Source organism: Crocodylus porosus, unplaced genomic scaffold (assembly GCF_001723895.1).
Source record: "Crocodylus porosus isolate Cpor-Errol unplaced genomic scaffold, CroPor_comp1, whole genome shotgun sequence".
NCBI lineage: Eukaryota > Metazoa > Chordata > Crocodylia > Crocodylidae > Crocodylus > Crocodylus porosus.
Window position 1 is genome coordinate 146,910,750 of NW_017728886.1, and position 12,194 is coordinate 146,922,943.

Below are 12,194 nucleotides of genomic sequence, written 5' to 3' on the forward strand. Positions count from 1 at the left end.
CCCTCTTCTGCAGCCATGTGAAATTAGTTAGGCAAGAATCTGAGAAATATCATTAACCCAAATAAATTATGTGACTCATCCATATTTATGCTGTATTTAGAGGCTATTTTGCATATGAAGATGTAACAGATATTTTTAGAGACTACAGTGCGTTTTTCAAAATCCTTCTTCCAGGGAGGTCTTTTTGTCAGTCCTTATAATCGAGAGACAGATGAATCATATGGATGATTATTCTTTTGAGCAATGGATTAGATCTTTCTTTCCATTTTTAACAGGAATAATGCATGCTGATCCTAGTTCATGGTACTCTTCATTGGGATACATAGCTGAAGATTATCACTGCCCCTTAAACATTTCTGTATTAATTGCAGGCTGCTCCTTACCGTTGTTATGCCCAGATTTTGATGCCTTTACTAGAGAGGGATAGACTATAAATGTGCACTTGTGTGCACTGTATTTCTCATCTTTAACCGAGTTACTATCCCAAAGATCTTGCTGTTAAATTCTGTTGGTTTCAAAGTGAACCAGCTCTCTGAATTGTTCCACATGATGAACTTTTTACTGCTTTAATAGAAGTGTCATTCATCGTTTAAATTCCTATGAAACGGATCCAAAATTAGACCAAAGCTTTTGCTTTTCCTGCCAAGAAAAGCCTTTGATTAACCCTTTATTGACATCTCAGAACCAGAGTCTTAAATGTGGGACCTCCAGAAATTTGTATTTCTTCTGTGGTTTATGATGAGTCTATGGAGGAAATAGTTTGACACACTGATTTGCTAGACATTCTGAGTGAAAGAAGCTAAAAAACAAAACAAAAAAAAACAGTAGAGCCACTTAACACACAAATAATTCCATTCTCCAGTTTCAGGCTCTGGTTTACCAGCCACTAGTGTACAATCCTACGCTAGTATGGGCATTGGAAACTAAGATAAACTGCCACTTGCCCCATAGAAATATACTCAAGTTCCAAGCAGGGGGAAGCTCCTCATTTGTAAATAGCAGCTTTAACTGTCTGCATTAGGGGATTCAGTGCAGTCGTGGCAGTCAGGCTTTTCATAGCTGTAATAAAGACAAATCTGTAGTTATGACGAGACTAAATTTACTTCTTAGCTTCCCAGATGCTTATTTTAGTCTCATCCATAATTGTTCTGACATCACTTGTCTGTCAGTGGGTACGTCTACATGTTCATTAATGCACCGTAATTGTGGTGCATTATGTTTAGTACCTGTAATAACAGGTACTAAATGTGCCATTAGCAGCCTTTACTGCGCATTAGCACTGATGAGCACTTTTTTATGATCCTTAATGCACAATAGAACTATTCTAATGTCCATTTAACATCTTCTGTTGACATTCCCAGTGGTGATTTATTTATTTACTTTTAGCACTTCCCAAATGGGATGCATAAAAACAGCACTTTCATCTGAAATAAATTCTCTCCTTGGGAGCCATTGAATTACCTCTTTCCTCTCACCATGTTCAGTGGTAACAAAAACTAGGATGGTGGGGACCACACCACAGCAATTCAGAGTTTGCTAGAGTAACTTGGAGGAGTTGAAAAAAGGGAAAACAAGGAAACCTTAGAATATCATTATTTTTTCTGAAGTTTGTTTCTAGAATCTACCAGGGGATAGTACAAGTCCTGCGTGCATCAAATGTCACCAGCCACAACCTGGCTCAAGCTGCAAATTTTGTACTCTTTTAATTTCAATAAGACAGAAGAGTTATTTCAGGATATGCTTAACCTTGAGACTATTTGGCAGTTGGAGATAAATGTAAAGGCTGACTATTGTAACTGAAAAGCCACTATAATTACTATTTATTAAATAATTTTTATCTGATGGAATAGTGAAGATGTTATAAAAGCTACAATAAGCTAAGCAGTTACGGGATTTTTTTAAGGTTGAGAAAATATTTAAACTATGTGGTATAGGAAGATTTTACAGCAATGATTTTGCATTTTTAGTGGATTTTCAAAAAATGATGTTTATCAGAGAATAGGAGATATAAATCAGCAGAAATAAAGGGAGTAATCTTTACTGGATGGTACCAGTATTACCTTCAGAGCAGACTCACAGAAGTAGAAGCAAAGGGGATGTCATTTCTATCCCTCAGACGATCTAAAAGACAAGAGCCAGTGCCTACTATCTATCTTGAAGAACCTTCCCAAGTGCTTAATGCATGCCTCCTTTCCTAAATAATTTCCATTTTTTTATTTCTCCCAAGACTGATAACGCTCAATCAATGAACTCTGACATAACTGGTACTGTACTACCATCATTGTAATTAGTCCAGACAGCTCCCTCTCCTTGTTGCTAAGGTGGATCATCTGATAGGTGAACGCTCAAAACCAGACCACGTATGTCACAAGAAATAGATGAAAGCTTATACTGTTTGAGTAGATGAGTATGCTGTTTACCTATCTGCCTTTTTCCTTATACTTTGGAAAAACACTAACCCCTTGAACAGTTCCAGATACTGAGTCACATGCTGCAATTTGTTTGTCCAACTGCAGAGTACAGTCAGACTCCTGACTCTTTAACAGATTTTGTTCTGATTGTACAAGTTTCTAGAAACTCAGAGATGCCATATTGGACACCTGCTTTACTGACTTACTGACTAATAAATACAAGTGAGGTTTGCTGTTGCTTACCACCTAATTGAGTGTTAGTGCCCCAATCAGAAAAGGATTGATGCCAGTTGCCACACTGATAGCCACAGTTTTACTAGGTACTGCTTCAGTATTTTTCCCCTTTTGGGTAAATGTATAGAAGTTATTGGCAAGTAACTTCCAGTATTTACTTATCCATTAGAAGTACTGTAACTCCTGTTACCGTAGTATTTGAATGCCCCATTATCTTTAGTATAATTATCCTCGCATCATCTCTCTAAGGAAGGTATTATCAACCCTACTTTAGAGGTGGGGAATTGAGGCAGAGAAAGACCAACAGACAAATACTTATTTGGCAACTCTTCTACCAATTTGGTACAATTTAAATACTTTTCACTCCTTTTCAGGTTTTTTAGACTCATTGTAATACAGGGAAATATAAGGGATATAATGATGAAAAATAACATTTAAAATGTATGTAAATAAACAAGCTCTAGTTTAAAAATTCAACTACTCAATACAATTTGGAACATATCCTGGTGCTCCAGGCAAATTTTAAAAAGAGTATGAGAGAGAGAAAAAATAAAGATGAATATTTTCTCTATGGCCAACAGTTATTGCTGGAGCTTTGTTATTGATTATCTAGGTATCATTGCCTCGAGCTAACAGAGACAGAGGCTAATACAGCTGTCTTTTTAAAATGACTGCAATATAATGCCTTCAAGTTTTCAAAATCTTTTGTACGAGGCGTGCAGTAGTTCAGCAAATAATACGGTTGACTAGTAAAATCATACTACATGAACTTCCTGCAGTTTCGGGGGGTGGGTGGGACTTTATATACAATTTGTTGAATATAGTCTAAATAAATTGCTCCTTCTTTACAATAGGAGAGCAGAGTTTTGGTTTTAGTGGGATTTTTTTCATGCTAAAATCATACCATTTTTGTAAATTTGTAGTATGATACTCAGCAACCTTGTTTTTTCAAAAGGTATGTGTTTTATTTTTGTGCCAGAGTAACAGTGGTTATATATAGTATGAAGGAAGGAGACTGAGGCTTAGACCACTTTACTCCTTCTCTTCTGTACCATACTGAGATTCTGTTCACCTTGCAATGAATGATCTATCTTTGTTAGATCAGACAGGCCAGCAAGTCTTGTGTCAAAAGGGCCTGTTCAATTTATTATCCTAGCAGCTGGTTTTCTTCTATTGCCTTCACATACTGTACATCTGGAAGAAGACTTCTTGCAGCTGGGAGCCATTTCGTGTCTAAACCACATCCCCTGTCCTCAGTAGAAATGCTCTTTTTCTCCTTTTTCTTTTTTTGACAGTGAATGTCAAGCAAATCCTTAATGGGTTATTAATTAAGGAATTACAATATTGATCATTACAGAGTTTGGCCTTTCTTTTTATTTATATATCTGACAGCTTGCTGTTGTTTGCACTTCTAAGAGAATCTCACATATTTGAAGGAAAATATATTGTCCTTTTATATGCTGGTTTAAATTGTTTAAAAACCTGTGTTGGCTTCAGCAAATGTCTTTAAAATAAAAAGAAGCACGATTAGGTCAAAGCCAATATTGAAATCCTGAGGTAAAATCCTGTTTTTATTGAAGTCATTGGCAAAAATCCCATTGACTTCAGTTGTCAGGATTTTACTCCTGGAACCAAAAATTTTATTCTTTTAATCCCTATTTTGGTGACTAAATAGGTGGGCTGATTTTCAAACATGATGAGAAACTTCAGGTCCACTCAAGTAAATGCCAGTAACAGTGAGGTTACTTTTTTCATTTAGGTGCTGAACTCTTATTCAGACTCTCAGTTTTGAACTGTTGGGATTGAGACCTAAGGCTTCCTCTGGTAGTGAAATAATAATTGTTCCAGTTACCAGGTTTCATTTGAAAATAACAGTAATTAAAAAAATAGTTCATGCTTATTATGCCAAATCTATTTTCTTTAAATATAGAAACCTTTTTGGACCGTTTGGTTTTGAACATATTCCAAAAATTGCATATGGTAAGTAAGGTATGGTATCAAAAAACAGCATTTAATAGGTTCGTGTTGTTTTATGTGAAAACAATGTTTTGTATTTTACTTACTGATCATCTAAAATTTGACAGCTCTTCCACAGAGAAAGTGCATTGGGGAGAAAACAAAATGGAGTAATTGATCTGTGGGTGCAAGTTAATTTTAAAGGAATTTGTCATACTCCCTTCATTCCTTGCCTCAACAAATTGAAATTCTTCTGTGCGGTGTGCATGAAAGGAATCCTATCCTGGTTGTGTCAGTGTAGGCTCCAGGCACTGCATGTTTGGTCAACAAGCAACAGTGGGTGGTCGGGCTGTAGCACAGGACAAGGGCCCGCTGTGCACAGGAAAAAATGTTCAAAGGTGTTTAAGGGTGGTAAGGAAGTCTGCCGCCCTTCAGAGAGTCTGGAGGCTATAGATCAGTATTCCCTCTCACTGTTGTAGCCTGTGAGAGCACGCTGCAAGATGCATAAAGGATGAGAAAACACAGTAACTGTATTCACCTGGCTACACATCTGTAGATCCTTTTTAAGTCATGCACGTATTCATCATTTATAGATACAGTCTTGTAAGTATTGATTGACATTTTGGTTTATCACGGTACATCAATAATTCTTGAGATTGGAAGATTTACTAAATTGTAGCTGTAACATGTCTAATTGGAATTTTCTTTTTCAATTTGAAGATAAACAACATTCTTTAGGGAATCAAAATTTGATAATCAATGTTACTTCTGGAATCCATTTTAAAAGATTCTGCTTGAGTTGCTTAAATAACATGCCAAGTACAGATTGTTGAGGTCCCAATTAAAATGACTTGAAAAAGCAACCTCTTTTTTATAGATGAAAAGAAAATCAAATATAGTCAAGAGTCATTGCGAACTCAAAACATTTCATAAGTTTTAAATTGTTGTTTAAGGGTTTTAATTTTTTTCTATAATCCACAAATTAGTTGACTATTTTTAAATGAATTGCCTAAGTTTAAATCAAAACATTACATAGCAGAGTATGTAGGGTGTATTTGTTTCATGTTACGGATATCCATATATGTTTTATCTAAGCATGTAAATAAGTTTAAAATGTGTGTGCATGCATGGACATGTGTACACCTGTGTGTATATTTGTTTATATAAGGTATATATTTGTACATAGAGAGCCAATCTTGCTCCCAGTTGTAGACACACGCTTATTCTATGATAAATGAATGCATAACTAGTAAATAACCTCATGGTGTCGCAAATGTACGTAATCTAATTTTGTGCTGCTTTTGAATAGCCTGATTTTATTTCAGCGTGTGTGACCACTAAAATGTATGATTGTAGATATAAATAACAAAAACCTGTTTGAAATTAGTAAAATGTTACTTGAAAAATTCTTAATTATATAATTATGCTTTATTTGATTTTTTTTTTTTTTTTTTTTTTTTTTTTTAGTTGTGGATGGTAAAAGGATTAATTATGATAGTCGTATATTAGGTTTCATAGGTAAATGAGAAGAAATAATATTTTCATATTATTTTTTCATTCTTTAGTTAAAGATACACTTAAGCATTATATGCAAAGTATTTTTATTAAGGATCAGATACTATATTTTGCCATAGTGTTTCTGTGCCATCAAAGATGCAGTATGTTAAATATAAAGACCTGCATTTCAAGAACGTATAATGCAATATCTTAAAATGTGTTCCGTCAACATGAAGGCCTTAACTTTTAAAAAATTAAACATAAGATGCTAAGAATGTTAGGATTAAAATGTTATAGTAATTCCATAAGAAATTATGGAATTAACAATACACTTTTGATCACAGTAAATTGTTTGGGGTGTGTAAACATTAGTACCTCCATTCCATATTTTGCTCATAAAATAATTCCATGTGCTGAATTACATGGCTAAATTTGTACTTTCTTCTCTAGAGAGAGAGGAAGTTTAAAATAAGGGAAAACTTGTTTGTAAGCAAACCCTCACTCCTTTTCAAGATTTATACTTTCGTGTGTAGTCTTCAAGCGCTATCTTCTGGTCAGTTCAGAGCAAGATCAGCTTTTTTTAATGTACTCCAGATGTTTATTAGTCCTGAGGGTATATGTGCTCTTGTAGTTCCCTGCTGCTGTGTTATACTTGCTTGTAATGCTAGACAACCAATTAAGAAATTAGTTCATGTTAAACTTTCTTTTCCTGGTATAGTTGCAAACTGATGATGTGGGTTTTTCTAGTGGAACAAGAGTATTCTTTATGCTGTTTTCTGTTATTGATAAACAGTGGCAGCAAAACTTTTCTAAGTTTTCAAACATATTGGTGTAATATCAGATAATTTATTTTAATTGACCATATATCAAGTGATTTAGTAAATGTCCGTTTTCCTTCTATATATTAAATTGGCACTCATTTTTAGAAAAGAGAATATCAGTAAGAAAATTCTTAAATTTTCAAAGTCCATAAACAGTAAAGATAGATTTCTATATGAAGACTTGAAAAGATGGAATTTTCATTTTATTTGGTATTTCTTTGGGAAACAAGTTTGTCAGATGACAGCATTTTTAGCTTTTTAAAACATAAATTTTAACTGAAAATATTTATACCAACAAAATAAATTGTATTTCTTCAGCTAAACTTTTCAGAAAGTTCACATTTTACCGGGCTAAATCTTAGAAACCATGCTAAAGCTCATGGACACCAAACAATTATGCTGTGTGATTAGAGTTTTGTAGGGTCTTTCTAGCCTGTTCCCTAGATCCTTTTGATTTTAAGGGATAAAATCATGAGTTATGCTTCCTCCTTTATGCATGCATTCATTCATTCATTTTTATGTGGGTTTTTTTTTTCCCTTGATTCTGAGGGAGAGGAAGGTTCACTTGCATTGAATCAATTTATTTAATTCCACAGTTGGTGTAACAGATGTTGGTAATTCTAGATTTAGAGCATTGTTTTTAAAAATCATTGGCAACTAAGTTAATGAAAAAATACAAAAACTAGAATAGTTATCCTTTGCATGGACAACTGAATCTCTGACTCTCACATTTAGGCTTTTGCATTTGTGTTGCGTATGTCTGTTTGCAATTTTAATTCTTCATTGCCTATTTCTTGGTATAATGGAAGGCTTTCATTAAAGCAACAGATCGTCCACATTGTGTTATTCTAATGTATTGTAAAAGTATAGAAATTATGCTTATACATAACACAGCTATCCTAAAGCTAGTAATTTGTAAGGGTTCTACATGGTTGAATTAATTTTAATAGGTGAAGTATATATCCAGGGTAAAACAATATGATGATTCAATATTAAGGTAGCAGGTTAAGATGACAGAGCCTGTAGCTGTAAAAAGTTAATATTCTATATTGCACCTGTTAAGTGTGAAGTGATACTGTTGTTTTTCTTTGCTTCTTTTTGTAATGTATGCTTTTCATACATACAAATAGCAGTATATTAAACTAAACCTTTAGCATGGTACCTATATTTAGCTTTGCACTATTGTGGCTTTGTGTTTAGCTATAGCCACGTCAATTAGAAGCAAGGAGTCTCTCCCTTTTGAAAATTCATTGCAGGATTATGACAGAAATTAGGGTAGGTGGAAAAACAAAACAGAAATTAATGTTACGAAACAGCTGTGAATTTATAATATTGGAATTTATTTTCTCTCTTAAAGACCTGGGTTTTACAGTTAATGTGAATACCTCTGAGAGAGGGTACTGGTACTTGATGAGGTGGATCCCACATGTGATCTGATATCAGTGTTCCTATGTGCCTTTGTAGTTCTTGAAAACATGAAATTGAAGCTGTTTAGAAATCATATATGATACGTATTCTTATTTTCATGATGCAACCTGAGGAATATGAAAATGTAAACAAATGGCAGTAATAATAATAATAAAGTTGTAGATTAGATTATTCAGTGTTAATATTAAGGTATTCTTGGTAACGTAACTTTTGATTTCAGTGTCTGTCTGTCTGTCTGACTCACTTCTGGACTACGTGCCTCTTACGCAATCTGTTTCAGTTTTTTTGGCTAGCAAATTGTTGTGCCCTGTGGGGGTCATGCTTGTTTATACCCTTGGTGTCTCCATGTTCAAACCAAGGGCATAAAGATCATGGTTACCTTAGCTGCCTTTCAGTTCCTGCTGGCCACATGTGGTTCCAAGAAAGAACTTCACAGTATCAGAACACTCGCTCACTCTCATTGTGTGGCCTTCTGCTGTTGGTTAATAGCTGTAGGTACTGGTTATTAGTTCTTTTGTTTACAGATTCAATTTAATGCAGTTTCCTTTTTTAATACTTTTCCCCATTTTTCCCTATCAAGTTTCCCCAGTACTGGATCCTGGGCCCATGGCAGTGCAGAAGCCTTCGGGACTCAAGAATTGCCCTCACTATGAGACAGGCAATTCTGCCTCTCAAAAAAGGAAAGCAAAGGTGCTTTGGAGCTGGTTAATTTGTTGACAGGCACTTGTTTGTCAGTTCTCAAAGATGAAGCAGAAAGTGAGGGAGTCAGTCTTTGTGCACGGTAGGAGACCTGGATTTCCAAGAAAGGGTCAGAAGTTCCACTGGAGGTAATCAGCAACAGCACCTGCTTCATTTTTACACTTGAAACAGCAAAGTTGACTCCGCAGTCCAGAGCTATGTGCGACTTCCAGTAGATCTTTGGTATTTTTGCCCTATTAGGAACAGTTTCTGATTTGGTTTTCTATATCTGCAGGCAGTTAAGGCCAGACAGTACAAAAAGTGGGGAATTGCATTCAGTTCCAGGAAGAGCTGTTAGGGAACTCTTGCACAGAAGTATCTTACACCAAAAATTTGAGTTCTATCTTCTCTTGTCATAGAATACATTTCTCCAGAATTAAGAAGTGAAGGGCTTTTGCTCCCACTATTTTCTTTTCTTGATGGTAAAGGGCCGGTGCCCGATTCTGAACTTGAGACTACTTAATACCTTCCTCTGTAAATCTGGTTCAGGAAGTTCCCTGTAGCCTCTGTGATTCCTTTTATCTATACATAGGCCTCGTATGTAGCTCTTAAGCTTCAAAATACATGTTTCCACAATGCAGCAAATAGCTTGGATTTCAAGTGAGCACATTCCATAGTATGGCAAGGTTTTGCCATTCCGACTGTCAGTGCCACTGATGGGATTTACCATATATCTAGCTTTGGAAGCAATTTATGTGAGAAAACAATGTCTTAATTTATAGGCATCTTTGTGCCCAGCTTGTCCAACAAAATCTTCCTCATGAAACTGGTGACTTTTTTTTAGGGAATTCTCCAGCTCATTGCATCTTTAGGACTTAGAAGTTAAAGTTGTAGCATGACAGTCATCTTTGTAGCACTACAGATCAATAGTATGCCAACATATTGACCACAAATGTGGCTCATACTGCACAAAATATTCCTCTTTCAAGAGGGATTTTTTTTATAGTGGGACATTTTGTGCTGCCCATAACATCTGTCTAATTATCTGGAGCACTGCAGGGGGGCCCTCTGACACTCAGCATCCTACAGGTCTCTGCCCATGAAAGCCCCTGCCTCTGAATTATTAATCCGTAAGGTGCCACCCTGCCCTGCCTTCTTACTAATTTCAGACTAACGTGTCTATGTACCTTTCTTTACTCATGAAAAATGCTCATTTATAGATGCAGTTTTAGATTTAACTCCAACAGCTTGCATATGTCAAGAATGACACTTTGCTATATCACTTACAGGCATATCCTCAAACATTGGTAAGAATTTGTCTTAAACTTTTAGGCACATGTGCTCCTGTGCACCTGTAACTTAGCATGCCAGTCATTACTTCATTATATACATGGATAGTTGTAGTCAGTATATCAGTCCATAAGATGTTATCCTAGAAGTCCGGTTATCCTTATGCTAAAAGAGGGCTCCCAGGAGCTTTTCAAAGAAATACTCTTCTCTACTGTTACTTTCCAAAACACTTGCAACTGATGCCTTTGACACAGAATGAGGAACTGAACAAAATGGCTTTACAGACATCTGTTCTTGGACTGAGAGCAGTTTGTTGGAATTATTCACCTGAATATTTTTGGACTGAGAGCAGTTTCTTCCAATTATTAGAATATTTACTTGGATATTGACTAATGCCATGATGTTTTATGTTCATAGGTAAAGGGGCAGGGGGTTGACTGTACACATGCATGCCCCACTGTCTCAGGAAACAGTATCTGTGAAACTAGTGAATTTGATAAGAAATAAATCCTAAAAACTATTCATTTTGCAATCCTTCTTGGCCAGTTGCCTCAGCAGACAGTGTTTGTAATCACAAATACTCTGTAAAGGATGCCATCATACAGAAGTTTTTTTTCTGGAGTCCTCCCCAGGGGCCTCTCTTAAGACCTCCATCTTCAGCATGTTTGAGAGCAGCTGCTAGGGACAACCCTGAAGCAACCTCACCGGGGCATTTCCAGGTTTGAAATGTGTGGGTGGGGTGTGCCCAGGAACATCGTGCTTGTGACATACAGCTGCCCCAGTGTAGATATACCCTCAGATACCAGATATTTTTAATACCTATTGTCATTAAAAAAGAGAGAGAAAGTAACAGTTAAATATGAGTTCCTTTACCAGGGGTTGATAACCTATGGTTTACAAAGTGATTTTATTCAGCCCACGGTCTCAGGACATTCATAGTAGGGAACACCTTCTGTGGATGTTCTGTCCATGACGCCATGGGGAGAATCCCAGCTGTGTGTGGGTTGATGCACAGGCACTTTGACCCAGATGCCATTGCCACTTTTCCTGGCAGTGGCAGGCAGGCTTCCCTTCTGCCATAGTAGTGAGCACGTTCCCCATGCTACCACCAGGAAAAGCAACGGGGACAGGTGCTTCTTCCTGCTGCCATGAGGGAAAGCAGCAGGCACTTTCCCTTTGCCTCCATTGGTAAAAGAGGTGGCAGTGACTGGGTCCTAGCATCTGCCCACCTTCATGTTCCTGACTTGAACTGGGTCAGTCTGGCCCACAGAAAAAAAAAAAAAGGTTGCTGACCCCTGCCTTTCAGGTCCACTTACCAGCCATTTCAGCTACTTACCCATTTATTTAGTATTGTCAAGTTTTCCTTTCATTCCACAATGTCTAGATTTCTGAAGGATCTTATCAGTTTATTCCCTGAAAAGACAGTCTGTAAGCCATTGGGATTGAAACACAGTACAGATGGGATTGATGGATTTGTGTGCATCATTTCTGTAAAAACAACTGTTTTGATAGTGAGAACTTAGGCTTGAAGGATGGGATTCTAGCTCTTATGGTAAAATATCTTTATAGTGTTTTTTTCTAATGACAAGGAGATTTTAGAGGCCTCATCTCAAGCTTTTGAAATATGAAATTGGAAGCTATTTTTCACAGTCAAGTAATTCATTTCCTGTCTTGCTTTCCCAAGCCATGTTCCTACAAATAATAAGCAACTAAGCTGCTGTCTAGAGCAGGATGGAATGGGATCACAGGTGCTTAATAAGCAGAATAGGATCTGTCTGTTCTATCCATATAAAATGTTGATGAGTATTTGATGGCATGATCACATACTTTGTAGTAACTCTGGTACTTTGAGCTGAATTGTCCACGTATAATCCACAAC

General features: G+C 36.4%; 1 protein-coding gene across 4 annotated transcripts in view; it reads left to right on the plus strand.

The window, feature by feature from the left end:
* Positions 1-12,194, plus strand: part of EXOC2 (exocyst complex component 2) — a 188,585-nt gene that overhangs the window by 81,995 nt on the left and 94,396 nt on the right. The gene's annotated exons all lie outside the window — the stretch shown is intronic.